The 25,309-nt window shown below is 41.0% G+C and overlaps 1 pseudogene; it reads right to left on the bottom strand.

Moving 5' to 3' along the window:
- The window catches only part of LOC139479457 (uncharacterized), a 36,287-nt pseudogene extending 11,749 nt beyond the window's left edge, over positions 1-24,538 (bottom strand).
- Positions 24,539-25,309: the final 771 nt, after the last annotated feature.

Here is a 25,309-nt window from a genome sequence, read left to right on the forward strand (position 1 = left end):
ACTTTAAGATTAGTGGCAGCCATATGGTTAATTTTAGGAACAATCACTCTGAGACTTTAGCCACTAGTGGGCAGCCTGAGTCTAGTAAAAGTCTCTTTGGTCTAGTAATGCCATATGATAACACTAAAATATACTGAATATGATGCTAAGAACCAAGTTTGGGCTCGTAGTCTCAAAATATACTGATCAAAAAGGTTTTACTCGGTGAACAAGAAAATGCAACAAAGGTAACAGAGGTTTCCACACAACTTATATCATTACTGCACATATATGTCCAATAAAATACAAATTGATTCATACATGGAAAACTGGCTGACAAAGGAACCAGAATTAAATTCAAATTGAGAATTTGTACCAAATTACAATGCTCAATAAAATGCTTCAAATATATCAAAGAATGTCAAACATGCCATTTAAAATGCTTGAACTGAAATTTCAGATTGTTGATAACCAACCATGGCATGTAGGAAACTGTCAAACAATGGCCCATTTTGAGCTACCTTTTACAGCACAATATATTTATCTATATACATTACCATCAGAATGCCCATTCTGTTTCACATGGCTTTTGCTTCGAGAGAGTGCTGCCTTTTTCTGCTGTAGAACTTTCTTGTTCAAGTCTTTGTGGGTGAGTATTCTTATGACAAAAAAGATATAATGTGCATAATTCATAAATGTTTTATATTCATGGCTGCAACACTCATGCTATATAGGCTAGTAAAGTAACACTAAATCAGTCTCGAAAAACTGCTAAGACTACTACTGGTACTAGTCTGAACTCAGCTCACTCATCATTTTCAGTAGAATGTAGTGTTGTTATATGGACTATTCTTAACTGCGTCTAATAGACCAAACATAATTTTACTAGCCTTGGGCTTCCAACTAGTGGCTAAAGTTGCAGACTGCTAAATGCTATACAGATAGATAATAATAATTTTCTGACTTCATGAAATTGGTATGAATCCATACTATGATAACTGTATTTAAGGACAGACATTACTAATACTTAACAATATCACCTATATGGTAAAAGTTGAGTGAGATTCCTGAAGAACATTGGAAATGAATGGCATGATTCCAGAGAAGCATCCACTTTCAAAATAGGACACAAACATCTGACTTCCCGGTGTAAAGGCAATGGAGTAGAAAATGCCTTGTACAATATCTGTGGCCGCAGCTAGGTCTAAGACTTTTCTTTCCATTTCGGGGAGTTGTCTACGAGTTTTGGAGATAAAGCCGCTGTTAAAAAGGTCTGAATCCATCATAGCAGGGAAAAGCATGGCTCTGTTACATTTATTTAGAGTCTCCAATACAGGATCTGCAAATTGAAAAAAAATCATATGTATATAGAATTGAATCATGTTATGTTTTTGTCTCAACGCAACACTCAGCATTATGTTTATAATTTGGCTTGTGACAGTAGTTTGTTTGTAATCTATTATATTAAATCAAAATCGGGATTGAACTCATTTTTTTTAGTTAACGGACTATAAAAGCGGGGTTTCCATCCTTGTCAAACTAGGCTGGAATTTGCTTGTAAGAGTTATGTCCCTTCTATGTCCCAAACAGCAATCTTAACAGCAGTTTACGAACCACATGTCGATTTTGTAATGCAAATTTGATTGGACTATGCATAGACTCGTAGTCCAGCCAAAACATAACTTAGAATTTCCAGCCTAGTTCCGCAAGGGTGGAAGCTGGACTTTTAAAGTAAGTTAACTCCCTTGCCTAGGAAAGATGGCATGAACTGATCAGCAGATCGCACTAAACTCACCATTATTTACAATAACTCTACTGACCCCTTAAAATGAACCTGAGGAGTAAATGTTCAGTCTGCAAAATTATTTTCTATAAGGCGTTTCGCTACCAGTCCTGTGGACATCAATTTTTATACAGGTTTTGCTGATTTCAATGAGCTAGATCAATTTTTTTCAGTGGCTCTATCCTACTGCTTCAAAGATGCAAACCTGGACACAGTTTCAGAGAGGCACTGATGTAGACAAACTACACTGTGGATTTCCATGTTCTTTGTCATTGTTTGACCAATTATTTGTGTTTCTCATTAGAGTAAGACAAGGTTACCCTGAAACACACTTGGCACATCTGTTTAATGTCAGTGTTTCAACTATTTGTAGAATAACTATTACATGGGCCAATTATCTGTATTTTTTGCTTGGATGTGTATGCATTTGGCCCTCTAGAGAAATGATAAATGAAAGAATGCCACCAGAATTTAAATGTTCTTATCCTGCAACACGGGTAATTGTTGACTGTACTGAATTGAAATGTCAAACGCCAACCTCTAGGGTTGTCAATTCAGAAATGTTTTCGCATTATAAAACCCACACCACTATGAAAGCATTGATTGGTATTGCTCCCCATGGGCCAATTACTTTTATCAGTTCCCTTTATGAAGGATGTATTTCTGATAAGGAAATAATCAAACAGAGTGGTCTCTTGTCATTGTTAGAGGTAGGCGATGGAGTTATGGCTGACAAAGGTTTTTTGATCGATGATCTTCTTCACTCTACTGGTGCTCACTTGATTATCCCCCCCTTTCTCTCAAAATCAAATGATTATCAGTTTTCTAGAAAGGATGTAGAAATCACACAGGAAATATCCAGACTACGTATACATGTGGAGAGAGCCATCAGAAGAGTGAAGGAATACCATATTTTTGATGGCATAATTCCATTAACCATTGTAGGATCTGTAAATCAAATTTGGACTGTTTGCTGTCTATTATCAAATTTCAGGGGTTCTCTTTTTTAAGTGATGCAAAGAGAAAACTTATGAAACATAACATGGCTAATGCCTCTGTACCGAGAGTCTGGTGACTTTGGACCATTACTTGAACCATGCCATCATGGTGTGTCATCTTGATAAATACTCATTAAACAGAAATGTGATAATTGTTTACTGGTAAATTACTTCAATATGGTATATTATGCAATCAGTTTTGCAAGTTCTTGTGTCATAGTTCAATGGCATGGTAATGGGAGAGTGGAAACATCTTTATTTCCTTGTCTTACTAATACATTCATGCTGAAACAGTGCAACTAAAGTTTTCAAAACTGAAGAATTTCAATACCATAAAAATTTGATCATTCATGAATATGGGTGTACATATCTTACCATGGTTACATGTCTAACACATTAATTGTCAATGTCTCATGTCAGAGAAGTAAAGAAATTCATCCTTCATGAAACACATAAATTACAATGTCACTTGGCTGATGTATGAATCACATCATAACCCGATTACTAATGTAAAACTTCATTACCCATAAAAATAGACATTTACGGGTTGATATGTAATTAGAGTCTGTCTGGTTTCCAACCGTACAAGCTACTTGTCAAATTACTTTCCATTCATTACATAAGTCAACTTGCCTCTTACTGATAATATTGTTTAGATTTTACCAAGGATGTAATTTATGAAATAGTTGAAGTAAAACAGATCCAACCTGGTTTTCATTTCATTGCAAAATTCTTCATTGAAATATATTCTCTCCAAGTGGTAATCATCTTTGCACCAAACAAAGAAATCGACCCACCTGGCCCCAGTGAGTAACATTTGACCCATTACTTGATTATAATGCTGTAATGTTTCTTTGAGCTTGTATGTACCTTGGGATGTTAACTTAAGGTAGTTGATATTTGATATGGATTGTGCAGTGGAACATTTGATTTCTAGCAAACCCCAAGGGTCACTCTCAGACGGGTCATATACCCGCCTGTCTGGTGAAGTGGCTAGATATGGACATGTATGGTTAATGACAATTCCACAAGCATGGACATTAAGCTTCTGCAGCCTTGAATATGCCTCAGCAGCAGAGTCCTCATTCTCCATGCCATACTTCATAGCCTCAGTTTGTCTTTTGGATTTCAGTAGAGAGTCACACAAATGTTCAAAATTATCTTGTCTGGTATGCACAAATTTAAAGTTACTTGAAGATAGGCAATGTGCCTTAAGTTCAAACCACTTCTTTTGCTCACATTGATCTTGTGTTTCCTGCTCGTATAAAGCACTCTGTGTTGATGAAACTGACAGTCCATCGAGAAATGTTTGTTGGTTTGATGTAAGTGGGCCATTTAGTTTGCTTTTAATATCAGGCGTTACAAAAGGTGGGGGAAAGGGGTGTGAATGGTTTATGATATGACTTTTGTTTATGTTTGATATATGTGGCTGTTGAAGTGAAATGGTTGAACCTTTGGGAACTTGACCAAACGCAGATGGTACAAGAACTATATCATTCATATTCGGAATGATTGATGAGAACTGATTAGCCTTAGGATTTTGTCCACAAATGTTTTTTAGAGTGGAAGAAAATTCATTATGGTTGATGTCTTTGGGCAAGGGATTATATAGAGTAGACCTCAAACCATCAAGGCGTCTCTTTTTTAAAGGGACAGATTTCGCATTGGAAGATGATGAGTGAGTAAGTGTAGGAGAAGCAGAGGAAGTGTTAGTAGAGGCAGCAGATGTAGTTGAGGCAGTAGATGTAGTAGAGGCAGCAGATGAAGTAGGGGCAGTAGAAGAGGTAGTATCTGTTGATGACTTAGATGTAACAGATCCACTGGCAGGTGTTTTTATTTTTTGAACAGTGATTTGGTCTACCTTTTTGGCAAAAAGGCCTTTACTTCTTTGTGGAACATGCCATGTCTGTGGCAGCGATGTTTTTGACAATGCAGGTGGCACTGTTTTTAAGTCAAGGGATTGATAGTGTTGTAACAAATACAGTAAACCAATCACGTGATTACATTTGCCCTGGCCAGATTCACAATTACATGAAGTCTGCTCAATGAGAGTTGAATCGGTTGTATTGATCCAGATCTGAAAAATATCATTGGTAGTCTATTGTTATTATTGTTTTATGTGGTAATATCTGCTCAGTGTAATAGCACTTTTTTTCTTATGAGGATTAATAGGCCTTGTCCAATTAAAACCATGACGTGAAAATAATTATGCAGGGAACCCAGTTATCTTTTCTAAGCCTTGAGCATACTAAAGGTTTCTTCACTAAATTGATTGTTCTTCAGACTATTGATTCAAGGTGTGGGTTTTAAATGTATCTTAACGAGAAAATATGAAACAATTTATTGAGTACAAAAACACAATTTCCTTTCGGTTTTATTCACCTTCATGTGATAAGGGGTTTCATTCTTTTTTATTGACTTGAAGCTTCGAGCTCTGCAAACTGCTCCATCAGGTTGAGGAGATACTATAATCATAAAAGTAATTGAATATCCTGCCTGTTATAATCATGATAATATCAATGTATATAATTGATTTAGAACAGGTCTGTGAAATAAACCCTTGTATACAATTTATATCATTCTTTGTTGTATTTAATTTGCCTGTATGTGTTTACTTTTAGTCTGACTCACGTTACCATAAAATGGTGAGTTATTACACATATACTTCTTTGGATTTATGTGAATGTTGATAGGTCACACAGCAGATCATATGGACATTTATTACTCAAATGTGGAGGGCAATTGAACATTATCTGAGCTCCCTGGTAATGTTTAACACTGAACATGAATGGTACACTATGTACAGTGAAAAACAAAATTGATGGAAAACTGTGAAACGAATCTTCACTTAAGGTGAGTTGCTGCTGGTTCTTAGGCTTATGATGATGAAGGGACTTTTTCACAAGTTCAACACATTTTCTTTGAAGTTACAACAAATGTGAGTAGAAATTTATTTTTTGATAGGTCAATGCACATAACAGAAGAAAGTATTATTTCAGCCAGAGACCATAAAATATGGTATCTGCTTCAGCCTAACAATAGTTATGTGACATATGAGAAAGTCATACAAATCATACAGTGATCAACACAGCAATATATATTTTTTATCTTTAAATTTCAGTTTTACACATACTGTTATATTACTCATTTCATGTTCAAAACAACACCCAATATTTTTTAATGATTTTTCATTGCTACTACAGTAGCAAGCTATTCACCACGTTTTTTGTTGTGGAAAATATTTATACTTCAGGTGGAATGTAAACAATGAAAAAAATCTGATTATTCATTTCAAAAGCTGTTCTTATTTGGACTCATATCAATAAGAAAACAAATCGAAACAACTTCACAGCCAAATAAAAGTCTTGTTTATTGTTTACTAAACAATATGATGTAATGATTATCCCATCAACACTACTAGGTGTCACATGTTTTATAAAAACCGCAAGATGTGTGTTTTTGGAGGATTTTGATAAGATAATATTTAACGGAAAAATCACTTCCAGGTTGCTGACACAACCAAGCCCCTACCTTCAACATCGAATATGTATCCCTCGCAAAAATTGCCATAGGCTCTTTTTAATACTTTTCTGGGGACTTTTGCAATTTGGTTTACCCAAGTTTCAACAAAACCGGGTCTTATGACCGGGACACAGTTTAAATTTTTGGTCCACACAGTCTTCGCGCTCAAATTGGTGGAAGCCATTTCGATACTGATTCCTTGACACGGAAGCACCGAATGCTCTCCAAGCCTCGTTTTCGATCCAAGATGGCGAAAGTGTGAAAAAGGTCACTAGGAATACCAAAGCACTGTCAAGCGCATACCGTAAGGCTCAATCGTCATTGCCAAAACGATTGGTGACTCCAAACGGCCCCACTGGATAGGTATTTCATCGCCGCAGCAGATGAGAACACTGTATCCGCGTGAGCTTAATCTTAGATCAGGTTAAACAGTCGAAAAGAGGGAAATTAATTTCATTCAGACCGTTTATCCCAGAGCAAGCCTACTTAAAGTATGCATTAGGCGCGTGACCTAATTCCAGTATTTGTAAGCATGCATCACAAGGTTGGGATACACGACAGACAATTAAATACATAATTGTCAAAATACAAATAAGGACAAAGCACACAAAAAGCCGCCCTCACCTGTGGTGTGAGTGCGCTGGTTTGCGGGACCCCAACTCCTGTACCCACGGCAGTGGGAACATTGGAGTCGACCCAGATTGACCACCGTGCAAGGTCTGACGCCTGAGGAGGTCGGAATTGCGCTGGGCAAACCCCTTATCCGCGATCCGCGGGCCAAGACGGTGCACACTCTCCACGACGGCATCAGCGACCTGTTTGAGGTAATGATTGGCAAAAACCGAGTCAGAACGCCAGTAACAACCTCGTAATATTCTGCGAACAGAGATATTCCAGTGTAGGGCAAATGTTGCCGCTAGCGCCCTGATCTCGTGCAGGTTTGACCCCGCTACCGGTAACCCCCGAGACCGGTACGCCAGATTGATGACAGAACGAAGCCACAACGCAATCGAGTTGCGAGTTATGTCAACCGTGCGATTAGGGTTACACGATATGAACAGACGGTTACGTTGTCTACGTTCATTCGAAGCCTTAAGATAATACTTAAGGGCCCTAACCGGACACAGCGCTCTGACCTCAGTATCAGCAGGATGTAAGATTTCTTTGAGTGATCTTACAGTGAATTCTCTCTCCGTTTGCCCGATTCTCTGATTCTTGGCGACGAAGCCCATGAGGAGGCCCAGGCGGACCGCTCCTTCGTCACCCCTATGGAATCGTACCTTGGCGACATCGAGTGCATGAATGTCGGATACACGTGCCGCCGTGGCAAAGGAGAGGAGAAATGCTGTTATCACCGGCTCTTCGGAGAGACTGGTACCCATAGCAACGTCCCGTACCGTAGCAACGGACGAGACATAGTTGGCAATGGAACCCCCGGAGAGTTTCCGGGTCTCTCGCAAGTGAGACATGAAACGAGCAATATCCTGCACAGATACCTTATCTGGCGAATGAATGTGATGTTTACAACACCACTTCGTGAAAATAACCCAACGTGCATTATACACCTTCTGGGTAGAATCACGATGCATGCTAACGTATGCCCGAGACGCCCGGCGAGAAAAACCTTTACTCCTCAGTCGCTCGGTGACAACATCCACGCATGCAGATTGAACTGCCCTGCGTTTGGATGAAGCTGATTGGTGTGAGGGTGGATCAAGAGATCCGGTCTCACAGGCAGTGGAAGTGGCGACTGCGTGACCAGGGTCAGCAAGTCGGGGTACCACAATCTGTTCGGCCACATGGGCGCGATCTCCTCGGAGCCGGCTTAGAATGTGTAGTATCAACGCTGTCGGCGGGTAAGCATAAGCGTCCAAGCCCGTCCAGTCTAACGCGAGAGCATCGTGATCGATGGCCCTCGGGTCCGGGACTGGTGATACAAACAACGGGACTTGATTGTTGAACCGCGTTGCGAACAGGTCGACCATCCGACGACCCAAACGTTCGCACAGCGACTGAAAGACTACTGGGTTCAGCATCCACTCTGTGGGGCTCGGATCCTGAGGCCTCGATAGAGCGTTGGCCAGTACGTTCCGCACACCTGGGATGTGACGGGCGCGCATCTGGCACGGGACACTGTCCACCAGAGCGTAAAACTCGATCGTGAGATCGAGTAGCGAGTGACTGTGGGTTCCCCCCAGTTTGTTCACATAGGACACTACCGTCGTGTTGTCCGTCGCCAGCATGAGCCGGGCGTTGACGAGACGATGCTTCCAGTGATTGACTGCGTTGATCACTGCCTTGAACTCAAGACAATTGATGTGAAGACCTAGTTCGTCTACGCACCACAGCCCCGAGCTCACCTCCCCCTCTAAAATGGCGCCCCAGCCCACTAGAGAGGCGTCTGTATACAGGTTCAACGTGGCCCGGTAGGGCCGCATAGAGACTCCTGATAAGACATTGTAAGGGACCGTCCACCACTCCAGATGCCGTCAGAGCCGATCCGGGAGGGCGACGGTCGCACTGTTCAACAACTGGATTAAAAAAACGTTGCAGCGGGCGGAGTTGGAGACGACCCCGTTCGGTGCAGTCCTGGGCTGATACAAGTAACCCTAACAGCTGTTCCCAAAAGTGAACAGTCTGTTGCACCGCTAAGACTTTGGCAATCATCGCCTGAATCTTGTGCCACCGGTCTGGGGGGACAAAGAGGCGATGTGACACCGTGTTGAACCGACCTCCGATGAACTGCAAGTTCTGAGAAGGGGTTAACTCGCTCTTGGGGAGATTGATAATCCACCCCAAATGCTCCAAGAGCCGACGTGCGAAAACAAGATGGCGTGACAGGGTGTCCGCCATTCGATTTGCTACTAGCGAGTCGTCCAGGTACGCGAAGTACCGGACACCCCTCCGGTGGAGGAACCCCACTATAGGGGTGGTTAACCGGGTGAAGAGCCAGGGAGCGGACGAAAGACCGAATGGGAGTACAACCCATTCGTAGTGCCTGCCTTGAAAGACAAACCTGAGATACTTGTGATGAACCGGGTGAATCGGAACATGCAGATAAGCATCCTTCAGGTCGATCGAAGCGAGCCAGTCGGCCGGCATGATCAGTGCTTTCAGGTCCGCCAAGCTCAACATTCTGAACTTGGGCGGCTTGCGCAGGTAGAACTTGTTGAACGATTTCAAGTTGTGAATCATTCTGAGTTCGGCACTGTCCTTCTTGGGAACGAGAAATATCCTGGAGTAAAAACCGCGGTGTTATTTCTGGTAGAGCTAACTCCCGAACTGCCGTCTTCTCCACCAACCTGCCGATGGCATCGGCGAGGAAGGGAAGATCTGTTTCCGAATAGAAAACCTGCCGACGGGGCAACGGTGAGCGGCGGATTTCGCTTTGAGATCGAGCCGATAGCCGTACCGAATCGTGTTAACCACCCACGGGTCGTCGAACACTTGTTCCCAATTCTCCCAGTAAGTCTGGGGAAGGAGAGGGGGGCCTGACAGGCTGCGGCAGGTGCAACTGTCCAGGGCCAAGTGACTCGGGTTCGCCTACGGGCCATCGGCACACGAACCCCTCCAATGAGAGTCACCTGGAGGGGCCCTTGCCGTCCTTAGACGACTTGGGCTTCCCCCAGTTCCCCGTCTTCCCGCGAAAGGGCAGCTGATTGCCCATACCGGTGCCCTCAGGGCGGGGCTTCTTCCCAGAAGAAGAACCCGACCCCTTAGACCTACCGGCCGCAGCAGCCCGGGGCGCGCTCCGGTTAGGAGCGGCACCCAGGCGCCTATGCCAAGTTTGGAGTGCCGAGCGAGGGCGTCCAGCCGGTGCAAGGTAGCTTGCGTTACCGTAGCAGCCGGTGGGGCACGGACACCCAACCGCTCAACATGGGCCTCCGCAGTAAGACCAGCCTCGGGAAAGGCAAGGTCATGTACCGGGAATAAACCCTTTCTCCACGACGTCGGAAGCAACGGGAGACCCCGACCGGAGGCCGCCGCGCAGGCGTTCTCAAAGGAAGGCTTGATACCGCGCAGCAAGATTGATGCGGGGAAAGCCGTGTCGGAAGACTCATCGTATACCTCGGAGGAACCCACAGAGCCGTGGATTCCCCATGGTACCGGCCGGGGCTGGCATGTCCTCAATGAGGTCATAAACCATGGCCACGCGGTCCTTAACCGATAGCGGGAGCAACGGTTCAGGGGAAGGACCGGTGACCACGGGAGCCGCCGCCGTACCGGTCGACCCCGCGGCCACCGAAGTGGCCAGGGACGGAACAGCCAGCGGCCTATCCTGAGATAAGGCCGCCAGCTTGGAGTCCACAAGTTTTGCAAGCAATGCAGCGACGGAATCCCCGGACAGCCCACGGGCCGCCAAGGGATCCGCTGCAGCCGTGGTGGTAGTACCCGCAAGGGGACCCCGACCGGACGAGCCGGCCACCACAGGGGTGGAAACGGACTGCACATACAGCCGGTAACGCTCGTTTGCGGCACAAACCGCAGCTCCTTGTTGCGGGGGTAGAGGGGGTGGAGGACGGCGAAACATCCATGTCAGACATTGTGTTTGTACTATGAACAAAGAGCAAAACATGGTTACAACACACGCACCACAAATATTCACAAACGAGTATTTTCACCAGAAAATAAACGAGCAATGCGAATATAGAACATACACATATAACATATAGAGGAATAAGTGATGTAAAAAAAACAAGATATACCAGAACAGGGGAACGTAAGACGCAACGTGCATACGAGACACCCCGCAAGTATATAGAAAAAAGGGCGGGAAAATATTTCCAAGCGTAGTTACAGCAAACGCCGCGTAAAAGCACAGTTTATTAGAGAGAATAAACTGTAATAAATATCACCGAATGGTCGGAGAAACAGGAACGCTTGAGCAGTTTATTGTACGTCTTGCTAGAGCAAGCGAAGAGACAAGAATGAAGGGTGTCACATGGCAGCTGGGTGGCTACGCACGTGCTGCATGAGGTAATTGAGATCTCTGTGGTAGACAACAGCCTCGGTATAACAGTGGTAACGTATTACTTAATGTAATTTCCTGCAAATTTCACATTTGCATTGGCCAAGTTTGCAAATGGCAAAACAAGCACACTAACTCCTCAGAATCTGCCACCATGATCCAAACAGGAGATGTGCAATAGATCAGTGCTCATGTAACATGATGTAAAGAGAAGTAACTCTGCAATCTATTTTATCAGGTTTATCCTAGTATTGCAATATTTCACTGCTGAGTTTTGTGTTCGAGACAAGGAATATTAACTGATGGTTTTTTAATGGAAAAAAAAAAACCTGAAATGTTCTGCAGACTATTTTTTTAGTCAACCATAGCAAATTGAGTTGTCATTACAATTTAAAAGATACAACAGCAGTCTAAGGCCACTATAACTTAATGACATGCTAAATCTGAATGTTGTTTTTTTGTTTAGAGGTACTTTGGGAATTTGTTTTTAATGTAATACAGGTTAAAAATATAGAAATAATTGTGCAAAATGTTTTACGTTAGATGCAAATAAACAAAGAAAAACGTTACTTTACCTCGAGATGGTCCAATCAAAACAGTTGAAAGAGTACTTGGTCCACCAAGCTCTGGCCGTGTCGTAGGATGTCCGCTAACAGAGACAATGCCACTCTGAAACAAATTTAGAAAATTAATAAGGGACGGCACAGGAAGATAGGTTTGTGGAAATCTAAACACAATTATCTTGCTCTGGCATTTGGATCGTCTCATTTGTGAAAGCTTTAGAAGTGACTAGTTGTGTTAAATATCTGTTGTGAATTTTCAGTTGCATATTCCCAACAGGTGCAACTACATGTAGATCTAACCTAGCGTTATGTACCAGAGAGCAAGAACCATGCCAGTCCCTATAGCCTTGATAATTATCATTCGCACAGTGGACTGTAGATAATGTGGTCTCGACTAGCTGCAGTAACCAGATACTAGCAGCACAGATACGTTTACTGCAGCTAGGTCTGGACAAGACAATACGGGGACTGACAATACTAGACCCTTGGGGTATTGATGATACCTAATAAACCAAATAACTAACCATGACCACTATGGCTGTCACATTTCATCGATGTATTTCAAATTGCTACAGGACAATATGACCCATATGATACACCAACCTATATTTTCATTTAATGTCAGTTATACTATGATACTGTAGGAATAAATTAACCAATCATACAAACACAAACCATTTGACATCAACGACATTTGTTGTCTGTTGGGTGGTATGGAACATGAAGAATTCACACAAATTATATAATGTGATTTGTATCATATAGTGAATCAAACATGGCAATAAGTATTGTATCATGAAGTAGGTGTATTATGACACCTTACGGATTTCCGGGTCCACTAAGTCGCTTGGTATGACAAGCTTAGGGTAATGGAGGCCTTTAGCCTATATCCATAGGCCTTATGACCTATTTTAAAGGGGTACTGATCTAACGCAATTCCCGGGACTGGTTGTTGTCTTTGTTATTGTTTTTTCCCAGTGAGTACCCGGATGTATAGCAGAAATCTAGACTAGTTCGCGACCTCCGCTGCGCCATTCGTAAGCGCATTAGTCACTTTTATGGGTAGTAATAAGGGAGTATGGTCACATTGATCAACAAAATGAAATACAATTTTCGAGATAATAAGGAAATGTAGGTATCTTTGTGGGTAGCATCGGTAATGGTGACGAAGTTTTGATAAGTCACTTGCTTGGTAATTTTGCGATTTTCGTTTATACTATTTTGACTTGCAACACAAAGTAAATATTTCACCTAAACATTGCTTTTTTTTAAAGTGTGTATATTTTTTTACTGTCAAAATGTGTAACAAATTTATTAAACATCTAAATATTCAGTTATTTTACAAAGTAACTGAAAAACATTTCCATCTGTATTATTATGATAATGAATTCCAAACATTTTGATGTTTAATGTCATCACCAAGAGACTGAAAATGTTACGTTGAAAAGTATATTTCTATGTTGTTTGTTTTCTTATCCTACATAATAATCTGTTGTGATGTTTGTAGGCCCTTTTGATCGTCTTAATCAATCTGGACAGATTTTTTAGTCAAAATGACTGAAATATTTATACATTTTATAAATTGCCTGAGAGAATCACATTTTACAAATTTACAGTAATTTATACACCCTTACAAAGGAAAAGACCTGTGAAAACAACGTCTATCGCGCATAGAAGAATTTCCCAACCAAGACGTAGAGAAACAAGAACTAATCGGTTCAAATGAAGGAAAACAAATGCAAATACTATAATTACAACCTACCAAATTTATGTGTATAAATTTTAGGCAGCTTCCTTGTTCGAGGAATGTATCCGTGACTATCCACACAAAGGAACAATATCCCACTCGTCTGCAGCTGTACAAAGAAACTTATTCGATGTCACGTGTTTCTGTAACAATCAAATATTTTAAAAGATATACATCGTTTCGGGATATTATAACCCGTGTTCGTTTCTCAACTGATCACTTGGATTGTTTCAGGTGTTTCACATAGGTGTCAAGTCTCAAGGGTCGGCTGAGAAAGCCCACGTGACAACTATTTTCATAACGTCGACGGTTCCTAAAAAATCCAATGAGTGATTGATAACAATGAACAATCAATCAACGTATTATCAGTTAACCCTTTGAACAAAGTATGTTGTTTTTACATCGGCACTTCACGCCATGATATAAGTGTATTCCCTTTGTTTTAGTAAACCTAGACATGTAAACACTCACTTTTGACATATCCACTGTGCAAGATAACAGTGATTAATCAATCAACGTATTTTCTGTTAATCCTTTGATAACTAGGAACGATCCGTTGATTTATTTAAAAAAGTAAATCAACTGATCATTCATCTCTTGCTGGGCTGCCACGTGCATATTACATAACACACTTTTCACCTCACTTCAAACCTGGATTTAGATTGAATAATTACCCCAGACACAATAAATGCCAAATGGGAACCTTTGTCAGGTAATCTAAGTGATGCTTCCCCTAATTGTACCTAATTAACTGAGCATCAAGTGAATGACGACAAATACACAGGTGTAGGGTTATACGGGAAAACGTGGATGAAAACAAGGGAGTAGTAATCGTATTACCGACGCAATCCGAAATCCGAAAATGCTTTCACTGCATGGATACTTTTTTTAGTATGAAATATATCTGGGGTATTTCCAAATGACGGCATCCGATGAGCTCCGCCGTTCTTTTTGTCTGTTTGTTTAAGAAGTTTGCTGAAGAAATTAATTAACATGCGCCCTTTGTCGAAATCTTTATAGATCACAGTTAACCAATCAGTGTTTATGCAAAAATGCGAAAAACAAATATTGCCTCCAGCCAACAAGTTTATATAGCAGTCCTTGCAGACGGTAGCCCAGTCTCTGGTCACGCTCAGTTGCGTTGCGTACCATCCGGGTACTCACGGGGGAAAAAACAATAACAAAGGCAACAACCAGTCCGCGGAATAGCGTTAGATCAGTGCCCCTTTAATGACATGAAACAAAATGATACATTTGACATTCATGATAAACCCCATTTTTGCCTGATATGACTAAAAACGCACCAAATGTTTGCAAATTGTGTTTCCATATAAATTGGAATAACATCTGAAATATGTAGTTCTTTAATAATAGTAAACGTTTTGTAGCCGCCATGAAATTTGGGCGCCACCTGTCAGGTGCAACTGCCTAGTAACACAATGTACATGAAATAATATTACTTATGAGTCTGAACATAGTTAAACACATAAACCTTTGCGAGGAAATGCGAACAGGATATCAGTAAACCATATAACTGTACTTTAACATTGCATATAGTTAATACTGGTACAATTCTTACCGCCAGTAGATGTAACGTGTCCTGACTTGAAACGAGAGAGAAAACGCAGAAAACAGTTGCTGAAAAGAATGATAGTATGCAAAATAAGTTACAGTAACAAACAGGAACAGCATACAACAACATCCAACAAAACGAATCCAACTCTTTAGAAGGCAAAGTGTCTTGGGGCTACGCTAGAAATTTGATTTGCAGCTGAGCCAGAGAGACGCATGTGCTTCCAGCGATACTACGCGAACGATAACTGCAACCAGTTATCCCACCGTGTTCGATGAAGGTGAAGGCTATAGGCTAACTGTTTTAATAAATGCATTACTTTAGAATCCAAGAATGGTGTGGATATCTGGTTACAATAACAAGGTGGTAACTTGGAATAAACACCTAAAGTATAGAACAAAAACTTAATCCAACATATTCAGCTCTCATATGTGAGATTATGTAGCGTACTATATTCGGCTGATTAAACATGCAAGTGACCTCTGATGATCACATCACTCACATTAACCAATGAAAACCATAGACATATATTTAGCTTATTACATATGCACGTGAACTCCTATGGAAGGTCACACATATATTAACACCAATGAAAACCATGCTCCATTTAACTGTCATGTTCCTTCTGGATACCCAATGATTTAAAGTGCCTGGGTAAAATACCCACAACACCAAAAGCTTATCTGGAGCTCTGACTTAAGTAAACAATATTCAAACAAACAGTATGTGAACTCTTAAATTATGTAATTAATGGAGATAGAGGATATCAAAGTTTCAACTCGATCCAGCACTTTCTTTAATTTCAAATTTCACAGATTCCATATACCATAATTCCATAAATTCAGTGAATATCCACACAATGATTGAATAACATATCACACACTCCAAGAATAAGTCGTAATATAATAAACAGTTGCAGCACAGTTGCAGGATAAATAGCAGGATAGCTTGTACCGTGGCTCGGACAGTAGCTCGGACAGGTTGAAAAACCGTATGTCCTCTATTCCCTTAACACAATCTTCTTACACTCTCTTAGAAACATGTCTTACTTCTTTCGTATCTTAAAACTCTCTGCTCTCCATCTCACACTCATTCGTCCAACTATATATCTGAAATTCCTGTGGGATGCTTATCGCGGTTGATCAGGTCACGACCTCTAAGACTCCACACAAAACAATTAACTTTTAAGTCTTGGCTGCAACATTATACTATTGCTGTCACCAACCCCTGGGAAAATAGCCTGAAACGGCCACTGGCAGCAAGGGCTGGCTGTTTCTAATGTTTTATCTTATAACTATACTAAACACATGCATCTATGTATACATACAAACCCTAACAAAGTTCCAATTAAAAGGATTCTCAATGAACCACAAATACCTAAAATTCGGCTCTAATATTCCGGCCCCTAATTGTTACTTGTATTTGACTATAACAATTACCAAGAACTCATGGACAGAGCGAATTTTGAATGTACAACAATGTTTTCCCAAGCAACTGGAATTAGCTACATAACTACGTTCTATAACATAAGATAATCATGTTTGTCTTAGTTAAATCTTAGTCTTTTACATTATGTATGGATGTGGTAAACATATGATATTAGTCAATGCCATTCATCTTAACATCAAGACAGCTCATTGTTTTGAACATTGTATAGGAATTACATCTTATGTTCTATACAGTCAACACTCCATGAGTCTTGATAATGTCTTTAAGGCAGTGTCCCCATCACACAATCTCAAAACACAGCTTAAGTGTCACTCTCTAGAAGCAAACATAGCTTGCTAATAGGTCTGTCCAAAACCTTTGTCTGGGTTTTCACCTCAACCCGTCTTACAACACCCTTTCTGTCAGGCATAAGCTTCACAACCTTGCCCATCGACCAAGAGTTTCTAGGTGCGGTATTGTCCACTATGAGCACAATGCCACCAATCTTCAAATTTCTTCTAAGCTTCACCCACTTCTGTCGCTCCTGTAGTAATGGCAGGTACTCTCTTAACCATCTCTTCCAAAACAAATCTGCCATGTACTGCACTTGACGCCACCTCCGTCTTGGATAATGACCATCAACACCAAACATACCTGGTGGCAAATTTGGTTTTCTTTTCAAGATCACTTTTGGATCACTTGATGCTCTGGAGATAGGTCTATTATTGATAATAGCCTCTACCTCACACAACACAGTTCGCAAAATTTCATCATCTAGCGTTTGTTCTCTTACCAAAGATCTCAACACTTTTCTCACGGTTCTGATTTGTCTCTCCCACACGCCGCCATGGTGGAAACCAGCAGGAGGATTGAATGTCCATTCAACATTTCTTTGTAACATCTCTTGATGAATCTGACATTTGTTCCAGTTCTCTAACTCTTCTCTGAGCTCACACTCACTTCCAACAAAGTTGGTACCATTATCTGACCTGATGACTTTCACTTGACCTCTTCTAGCCATGAAACGGCGCAATGCATTAATACAAGAGTCAGTGTCTAAGCTATACGCCACTTCTATGTGCACAGCACGCATTGTGGGGCACGTGAACAAAACTCAATACCTTTTTTCATGCTTTCGTCCACGTTTTACATCAAATGGACCAAAGTAATCCACTCCAACAAAGGTAAAAGGAGGTTCATCAGGAGTCACACGTTGAGCGGGCAAGTCAGCCATCTTTTGATTACCTGCTACAGCATGATTTTGTCGGCAAGTTACACATCTGTGTATTTCTTGCCGTACTGCTGCATTGGCTTTGATAATCCAATATTTCTCAAACAATTTTGAAAGTACAAAGTTTCTGCCTGAATGCCCACATTCACGATGAACATGGCGAATTGTCAGTTCCGAGACATGCGATTTCTTTGGAAGAATCACTGGGTGTATGGAGCTTTCGGGCATGTTAGCGCTACTTAGTCTTCCACCCACCCTCAGCACACCATCTTCTACAAATGGATCAAGCTTGAAGATTGGACTACCTTTGTTCAAATCAAGTTCTTTGTTTGAATTAAGTCTTTCAAGTTCACTTGAAAAGTCTTGCAGTTGAACATAGCAAACAATGGCTTTCCCTGCATTTTCTAAGTCTTTCACAGTCAACACTACAGGCATGCTTTGCTGAGGTGCTAAGCCTGCCTTCTTCTTTTGACTGCGATCCAGGAGTACTTCCCGTATCTTGAGCACCCATGCGATAGCCTTCTTCAGTGCAAACCAGTCAGAATAGTGACTGATAAGGCTGTCTATTTCCTTACATGTCTTCCTGTAGTCTATCAAGTTGACTCGGGCAACCTTCTTTAATTCAACGTCTTTCTTGGGAATATCTTTCAAAATGTGTGTCTGTTGAGGCCACATTTCTTCATCTTCCCACAGGAACTTTGTTCCAGAGAGCCATCTGGTATCTTTCCGAAATGCAGAATTGTTCTGAGTGTCCACATACTTCCATTGAGATGGGCTTGAGCCTTCATGAATTACTGACAGCCTATTTGCCACAAAGGTATGGAATCGCTTTGAATCATTGGCGATGTATCTTAAAACTGACATACTGTCTGACCAAAAGTAAGTTTGGTCAATTGGCATTTCCAGCTCTCATTTGAGCATACTGTCTACCCGTATTGCTAGAGTAGCAGCTGATAGCTCCATTCTTTGTATCGTGATCTGCTTAAGCGGGGCAACTCTTGATTTGCTGATGAGAAATGCACAATGAATTTGAAAGTGCTACTGACTTGTCTTAGGTGAGAAACAGTTCCATAACCTGTTTCACTGGCATCCGAAAAATGTTGTATTTGAGATACCATCTTCTGATTACTATCATTTGGTTGAATGGATCTTCTAATCACCATTTCCTCAAGCCTGTGTAGTTCCGACAACCATTTGGTCCAGTCCTTCTGCAAGGGAACAGGGATTACGTCATCCCATCCTATCTTAAGTCTGCAGAGGTCTTGTAGAATTCCCTTTGCTTTGAGAACATAAGGGCCTGCAAATCCCAATGGATCATAGATGGAGCTGACAGTTGACAGTATTCCTCTTCTAGTTAGTGGTTTGTCTTTGATTGCAATCCGGAATTTAAATGTATCTGATTCGACGCACCAGTGTACACATAATGACCTCTTGATTGGTAAAGCATCATCCATGTCAGAGTCTTTAACTTCTTTGGCTCGCTCCTCTTCTGGGATTGATTCTATCGCAGCTCTGCCGTTACTTATCCATTTTGTCAAGCGAAATCCACCCTTCTTACAGATTTCTCTCAGCTTATGTGACATTTCAATGGCCATTTTCTCAGATTGGACTGAAGTAAGACAGTCATCCACATAGAAACTCTTTTCAACAGCATGAACCACTTCCCTGCCAAACAAGTCCATGTTGTCCTTCGCTGTTTCTTTAAAGGCAAAGTTGGCGGAACTTGGTGATGAGACAGCCCCAAATAAGTGCACTTTCATCTGATATTCTTGTAATTCTTCCTCCAAGTTTCCATTGGGCCACCATAGGAACCGCAGAACATCATAGTCGTCTGGTTCAACTCTAACCTGGTAAAACATAGCTTCGATGTCTGCCATCAGAGCTATTGGCTCTTGGCGAAATCTCAGGAGCACTTTCAGTAGGGTATTGGTTAGATCCGGCCCCTGTAGAAGGTGGTCATTTAGAGATTTCCCTCTAAAGGTTGCTGCACAGTCAAATACAACTTGTATCTTCTCTGGCTTTTTTGGATGGTACACACCATGATGTGGTATATATCCTTACGGTCTTTCTTATTCTCTGGTACTTTCTGGGCATAGTCTTTGTCCAGGAGATCTTTCATGAATACCTTGTAGTCTTCATAAAAGTTTTCATTCTTCTTAAATTTCTTCTTTAGTGAAATGGCTCTTTGTTCAGCTTGTACTTTATTGTTGGGCAAATCTAATTGGGCATCTTTGATTGGGAGTGACATCTGGTAATATCCTCCTGTCAGTGTCTTTGAGGAGGTCATGATGTCTAAGAATTGCTTGTCGCCTCTTGACATCTCAGGTTGATCATTACTGATGCGCTCTTTGAACTCCCTGTTGAAGTATCCTATTAACTGAAGATCCAATTTCTCGTCTCCAAGAACATCAGTCCTGTTTACTGAGATCTCACTGGGAGACTCTGATTCCTGTACTAGCCCATTTACAATCCATCCAAGAATGGTTCTGACTACATAGGGCCCGTTACCATCGCTGTTCATTATCTCATATGGTTCCATTGCTCTTGGGACATTGTTGCCAATAAGGAGTCCTATCTCCACATCAATAGGTGGTAGTGTGACGTCCTGTAGATGGGGCCATTGATGGATGAACTTTTCTTTGGGGATGGTGCTTGTGGAAATTGGCATTTCATCCTGTGTAAAGACAGCAGGCAGCTTGACCCAATTGTTTCCGTCAATGTCACCAACTTCTAAATTTGTTAGGATGGGGGTATTTACAGTTTTCTTTTGAGTCATGGTGCTGACAACTATGTTTGTCATCTTTCCTGTGACTTGGAGCTCCTCTGCCAGCTTGCTGGTACAAAAGGTTGCTGAACTGCCGTTGTCAAGGAAGGCATATGTTTTGACATATCTGTTACCAGAGTTGACTTTAATCCTAACGGGGACCACAGGCATGAAGCTCAAGTCTTTGTGATCCCTGCTCTCACTCGTAGCCAAACTGTTGTTTGTGACAACCTTTGGCTTCGTTTGGTCCATTTCTTTCTTTTCTCTGTCGCTGCTGTTGTCATGAAAACAGGTTGCATGTCTCAATTTACATATATGACATGTCAATCTGCTGGGGCACTCGCGACTCATATGTCCAAATTGTAAGCAGCCAAAACACAAGCCCTTTGGTCTTAAGAAATCAATCTTCTCATCCAACGTCTTACGCTGCATTCCCCTGCACATTTCCATGGTGTGGTCCTCATTGCAGAACCAGCATGGCTTGATGAATGCTCTAGACGTGTTGACTGTTCTTTCTCTAGTTGCAGATGGCTTACCAGATGTCATCAATTTTGGTTGAACTGGGTAGGTTGCCCTGGTGGCAGTTTCTTGACCTAATTCAGACTTTGATGTGTCAGTAGCAAAGCTCTTATATCTGTTTGGCGCTTCTTTCATCTTTGTCTTGCTTGAACTTGGATGTCCTCGATGATATTGCCAAACAAAGGACTTGACAAGATCTGCGCTTGTTTATCTACAAAATCGACAAGGTCCGCAAAGGTGACATTTCTCCTTTCGCTGTCCTCTGCATTAATAGCCGGCCATTTCAATGCTTTGTCCATGTAAGCTGTTGCTAGCTTGTACTTGTTCCCAAATTTCTTATCCAACAGTGACCTGGCTTGTTCATAGCCACTTTCAGGATTCATGAATAGACAGCTTCTTACCAAGTCATTCGGTTCACCGTTGGTGTACTGATCCAAGTTATAGAGCCTATCCTTGGGATTGATGGTTTTGTCTTCTATACCATGCTCGAATGCACGTATGAAGGGCTTAAACTGTAGTGGGTCACCACTGAACACAGGAATCTTCCTACTGGGTAGCGTGGACAGTTTCTGGTGTTCTACCTCTAGCTGGATTATCTCATTCTGTTGCTTACAGACTTCATCAAATTTTGAATTGTGGACTCCAACTTGTAGGTTTGTACTCTGAATAGGGGTAAATTCTTCAGCTTCTGGGTTCAAATCTTTATTTCGGGTCTTTGCTGGCTTGAAATACCTTTGTGAACTTTCTGGTTTCCGGGAACTGTTTTATCTCGGTCATACTGGTCAAAAATTTCATACTGGGCATCGGCAATTTCTACTTCTGTTTCAAGTTCCAATCTTTCTCGTCTTTGTTTTAATCTGTTTTCTTCTTCTAATTGATGTCTTCGTTCTAAATATTTTTGTCTGGCAATAAGTTCGGCCCTTTTCGCCAGGATCTCCATTTTGGCAGAGGAGACAGAGGAGATTACTGAACCCTCAGGTAATCCAACTTGGGAAACACTATCTTCTGGTCTAATGTCATCTCCCGTACTGTAATGTTTAATGAAGGAGGTAACATTTCTTTCAAATTGCGAATATTTGATGTAACTTACAGTTCTTGAATTCCGTAATCCTATGTGATAAATCCAATTCGGTGTATACACGATTCCAGTGAAATATAATGCCTCCTGTATTTGCCTGTTTCTGAATAAACGCACTCTTCCATACTCGAACAGGTAGTCTTATTACCCGTAAGTTCTTTTATCACGCCTTGATAAGACCATAAAAGTCACATTTACTTAACAATGTCAACTTCTTGAGAAAAGAAAATACCTTACTTCAACTTTGAGTCCTTAATCCAATTTGTGTTAATCCGTTTTGAACTTTGCAGGATCCTTTTGCCAATTCACAAATGGAGACACAATCTTCTTTATGTCCAAGTCTTAGGTTCACATCCGGATTTTCACGGGTTTTTCAACATTTAATGTGAACTCTTAAATTATGTAATTAATGGAGATAGAGGATATCAAAGTTTCAACTCGATCCAGCACTTTAATATTGTCTTTAATTTCAAACTTCAAAAATTCCATATACCATAATTCCATAAATTCAGTGAATATCCACACAATGATTGAATAACATATCACACACTCCAAGAATAAGTCGTAATATAATAAACAGTTGCAGCACAGTTGCAGAATAAATGCAGGATAGCTTGTACCGTGGCTCGGACAGTAGCTCGGACAGGTTGAAAAACCGTATGTCCTCTATTCCCTTAACACAATCTTCTTACACTCTCTTAGAAACATGTCTTACTTCTTTCGTATCTTAAAACTCTCTGCTCTCCATCTCACACTCATTCGTCCAACTATATATCTGAAATTCCTGTGGGATGCTTATAGCGGTTGATCAGGTCACGACCTCTAAGACTCCACACAAAACAATTAACTTTTAAGTCTTAGCTGCAACATTATACTATTGCTGTCACCAACCCCTGGGAACATAACCTGAAACGGCCACTGGCAGCAAGGGCTGGCTGTTTCTAATGTTTTATCTTATAACTATACTAAACACATGCATCCATGTATACATACAAACCCTAACAAAGTTCCAATTAAAAGGATTCTCAATGAACCACAAATACCTAAAATTCGGCTCTAACACAGTAGATTATCAAAGATTTATACATTTTGTGGTCTTTATCTACGTATATCATACTGAGCATTGATAAATATCTATAGTGAAATTAAATGTGAGTAAAAATTTATAAAATATTTGCAAAATCTCCATCATAATTGAAACTGTAAACAGCAGGATACAATGATCGTGTGTACTTTCTTTGACGGACCTTCACTTCAAAGAATTGCCAAATATGTACAACAATGTTGGTGACCGACTTTTTCAAAATGATGTGGATACTTATGTGACATGTAAGTACAACATTCTGAAAATCTGTGTACTGTTTTTGGTGTTATGTTTTTCACAGAAACCAAGAGGAATAGTCAGAGATTCCGATAAATACCGTTGTCGTTGTGATTGATTTTGCGTTAGTCTTGGCGTCACGGTGGACGGAAACTTTGACAATTTCTGTTAATTTTACCAAACCATTGCAATGTATCCTTCCTTTAATTCCCTAATTCTTGCTATGTGTCTCTCCCCATGCATATTCTGAAAATGTTGAGCCAATGTATGCAGCGAATTGACGAATGGATAGTTCAAAACAGGAGAAAATGCTACACAGTGTAAAATATGAATTTTACTATAATTTGCACGTTTTCAAGTGACAATTCAGACCATTTGTCATTTGATTCTTAACTGTATGAGGAATTCAAGGACGTATGTATTGTTACGTTTGTTAACTGCTGGTAAGATTACTTTGAGTAAAGAGAAACACGCTTCTCGACAGGACGCTGTTTACTGAACAATCAAGCTCCTTCCCAGCGCGTGACACCTTCGTTACACTCTCGGTATCATCGCTGCCACTAGTGTGGGCGCGGCCATTACAAGAATATTGAAACTTTCCCTCAAACCCAAATTGTAGTAACGTTGATACTTTTGTTTATGTCTTTGGGAATGCCATCATATTTCATTTTGAAAAGGTTTACGACTGACCATGTTTTCCAGATGAATTTACTTTGTTGTTTAATAATCAGATTGGTTCGAGATTGCAGACTAACGGAAAATCAAACAACTTCTCCCTTACATTCTTACTATATCAATAACACGATAGTTTTAATGAAACAGAAATTCAAATTGACAAACGAAGAAAGTAATTTAGCAGCGATAAGTGTATTCGGCGTCACGACAGTCGTCACTTGTTTGTAAACATAACGGTCATTCGGTTGCGAGTTCAACTCCAAGCATGGTTGTGGCCACCTATTCACAGTGGGGAGTTTTGACTGGTGGCAGCGATAGTTATAGATAGCTCCGCGAACGAGCTATGGCTGTGAGGAGCTTGCTGAACAATCAAGCTCCTCACAGCCATAGCCCGTTCGCGGAGCTCTCTGTACTATCGCTGCCACCAGTCAAAACTTCACACTGTGTAAGGCGACTACAGCCATGCATGGAGCTAGGGCCTAATCGTGACCTATCGAACTACAGCCAGGGGGCCGTTTTCGCGGGCTTGACCAGAAAAATGGTCATGGCCAGAAACGGGGTTTAGCGTTTTGGCGTTGCGGTCATGTGACCGCCCGGTCGTTCGGTCATGAAAACACACAACCGTATGGCAAGCCGTTTTCACATTTATTACGGAATTACAGATATCTTCAATTCTTTTAAAGACATCGGTATTTTATTTAAAGATATCAATAATGTTTTTAAGATATCAAATTATAATTAAAGATATCTTAAATTCATTTATCATCCAAAACTGGCTCCCACAGGAGATATCGCTTGGGTGAGATCAAGCGATATCTACACTGTAGATATCGCTGCAATGAAATTGAATCACAATGCTTTACAGACCATTGTGACGTCATTGTTACCATGACGTCACAATCATATGACATCACTAATGGCTCTGCTACTGAAGCTGTAAGCATTACTTTTTACACTCTCTGGATGCCGAGGTTTTATTCTGACGCATATTTTCCTAAGATCGGAAAAGTGAAGGTTGTGCGAGAATTGCGCTCACGCGGCACTGGATCTACCACTGGCTATAAAATTACGCAGAGGTGGAGAATATTAAATTTCCTATTTGATGGTGTAAATTTAACTGTAAATATCAAACCGGTTTTAAAAAAAGACACTCCTAAGT

Source organism: Haliotis cracherodii, unplaced genomic scaffold, assembly GCF_022045235.1.
Source record: "Haliotis cracherodii isolate W230 unplaced genomic scaffold, xgHalCrac1.p SCAF_4, whole genome shotgun sequence".
NCBI lineage: Eukaryota > Metazoa > Mollusca > Gastropoda > Lepetellida > Haliotidae > Haliotis > Haliotis cracherodii.